Raw genomic sequence first — 3,102 nt, 5'->3', positions numbered from 1 at the left:
TCCATTTCTTTTGGACTATTTACACATTTTCTCTTGATGCAGTTTGTCAGTCTAATCTATTGCTGGTCACAATTGAGGATGCTATTCCCAATATGATATTTAGTTATTTTTTTATTATTCTAAGGTTTTCCTGGTCACCCTACTTGAAAAAGTCAAATTGTGGGAAGCCTTCCATATTATCATCCACTGGAGTTTATTGAATTATAGAAGTTAGGAAGGCTGCCAATCACCAGGAAGATTATGAAAGACATGACATTACTATTTGAATCAACACATGCAATAAAGCTTGGTTTCATTTGATTTGAGACCTGCCAGTCATATAGATTCCTTGGTCATCTTATAATTAAATTACCACAAAGAATTACCAAGAGAATTACTGCAAAATTATTTTCTCTCTTGAATGAAGATTCAATACCATCTTTCTTATCATCAGATTGAGTGAGGATGGTAGAAAAGAAAACAGAGCAGAAATTTTCAATCCAAGAAAAAAAATGCCCAATTCAAAATCAAATCAATGGCAGGGTGAAATAAATAATAATTATGTTGTGTAGCCGGGTTTTTGCAGGCAATAAGTGAGATGGAAGGTTGCAAACAGGAACATGCTTTATTGCGGTAAACAGAAACAGAACTAAAACACAGGCTGCTGCGCAGCTACTCATACAGTTGACCACTAGGTGGTGGCCAATAGGTTTAAAGGAACCCATTGCCACCCCAAATCATCCAATGATCTTCTTGGAGACAGCAAGTCTGGCTTAGTCAGTGAGCGTTACACAGGCACACCATTGAACAACCTTAAGCAGCATTCAAACAGACACGTGAAATAGTTCAAGTAAAAATCCCACCACATTACAAATTAAATTATCATTATTATTTATTTGCCGTTTCCCAGGCCTAGGGCAATCAATACCTGCAAAGTTCACCAGTAGATGATTTGCCTTAAGTTCCAGTAAGGCCTCAATGCAATAATTTAAAAGTGGAGATTGTTCTCCAGTATTCTTAATCTGTGTGGAATTTGAACTCTGTGGGATATGCTATTTGGTGACTGGTTGCTTCTTGAAAAGTATTGGTTGATTAAGTGTTTGGAAGTGCTGCTAGCCCTATTTTAATTGGCCCACCTTGTCAGTCTCATGTGTGGTTTGAATCAGAGTAGGAGATTGTATCTAGTACCATTGTTGCATTGACATTATTTTATCTAAGTGCCAGGTTCATGGATTTTCCACTGAAAGTGTGGTTCATTCTGAAAGTGTGAATGGTGATTAAATATGTCTGGACTTGTTTCTTTCTTATTTTCATAACTAACAATTAAAAATTCAAATATGTTATTAAACATATGTGTATGCCACTGCAATAAAAAATTATTCTTGGCAGCTCACAGAGAAAATTACAAAATAAACCACATGCAAAAATAAAAACCCAGCAGCATTAGAAAAAAATAAAAGATGGCACCAACAATTTAAACAATAGCAACACTTTCTGTCTTGTTTATACAAAAGAAAAAAAGGGACTAGAAGGACCTTAATTGAATAATTCTTTTCCCATGATAAATACTTGAAAAACTGGCAAACTTGAGCAAATCTAACAATTTAATAGTCATCTCATTTATTTCAGAGAGAAAAAATAGGACAATGTTTTCATAAGATTTCAGAACATATTCATAATGGTTTTTTCATAAAAATATCTTAGAAAAAATTTCACATGTAAACTGACTATTATTGTAATATAAAATGTCAGCCACTATTTACTGTATGTGATTTATCTTGCAGTACTGCCTGGACAGAAGATGGGAGATATTTTAAGATCTTCACGCTAAAAAAGGGAAAATCAATATGTGAGGACTGAATGGGAATAAATTATGGCATTAAAAATGGCTTTATTCAAAACAAGCAGGAAGACACGTAAACCTTCAGGGACAATTTGAAGTGGATGTTGTGAAACTAAAGATCCTCCAAGGAATGCTTATTAATAATAATCTAAGGGTTAAATAAAAGGGACGCAGTGGCTCAGTGGATTAGGACGCTGAGCTTGTCGATCAGAAGGTCAGCAGTTTGGTGGGTTGAATCCCGGGTGCCGTGTAACAGAGTGAGCGCCTGTTACTTGTCCCAGCTTCTGCCAACCTAGCAGTTCGAAAGCACATAAAAATGCAAGTAGAAAAATAGGGACCACTACGGTGGGAAGGTAACAGCGTTCTGTGCGCCTTTGGCATCTAGTCATGCTGGCCACATGACCACGGAGACATCCTCAGAAAAGCACTGGCTCTTCAGCTTTGAAATGGAGCCAAAGCACCGGCCCCTAGAGTCGGAAACGACTAGCATGCATGGTACAGCTCTTTTACTCACTTCTCCACCTCTCTGAACCTCAGGAAAGAAATTCATACCTCTGATGAAAACTGAGGAAGGACATGGATTTCTGTGTTATAATACATTTATTTGTCTTTAAGTTATCAAAATATTTTATATGACAGAGCTCCAGAAGTATTTTTGAAGCATAACTCTAATAAGATAATAATTTCAACACTTAGTTGCCATGGTGAAATGGACTGGTGGATATTGTAGAGGCTGAGTTTAAGTTTCTCTGGGACTTGAAGTGAAGGAGGACAGCAAAGTGAACCCAGAAACTTCCACAGAGTTTATTGGAACTACAAAGTTCCAAATTTGCTTCTGAAAAATTGACTGAAGGTTGTAGTCAAGCATTAACCAGGAAAAGCCTGCTGAAAAAGCTTCCTCCTTCATGTAAAGTAAAAGTAGCAGGGCAACATTTGCATTCAGATGACTTTGTTTCAATGTGTGTAACTCCATTTTATGGACTCTGATGCATCAGCTAATTATTTCCAGCAATTTGTAATCATCTGTTGGCCATCACTGACTTTATAAAATGGAACATTGACAGTATTGGAATGGATAACTAGCGTTAATCCACATATTGTATGCATATGAAGGTATTGGAATGGCACATGCATACAGTAACTATTATTGAAGGTTATGTTGAAACCAAAGGATCTGTATTACTCCTATAATCCAGGTTAATTCTTGGAAAAGAACTAAGAGCAAAGGGGGGGAAATGAAGAATGTCAAGAAATAAAAGAAAGAAGAAATTGAAGTTGAA

This window comes from Vipera ursinii (genome assembly GCF_947247035.1).
Source record: "Vipera ursinii genome assembly, chromosome: 2".
In the NCBI taxonomy this organism is placed as follows: domain Eukaryota; kingdom Metazoa; phylum Chordata; class Lepidosauria; order Squamata; family Viperidae; genus Vipera; species Vipera ursinii.
Note: the sequence above shows the minus strand (reverse complement) of the source record.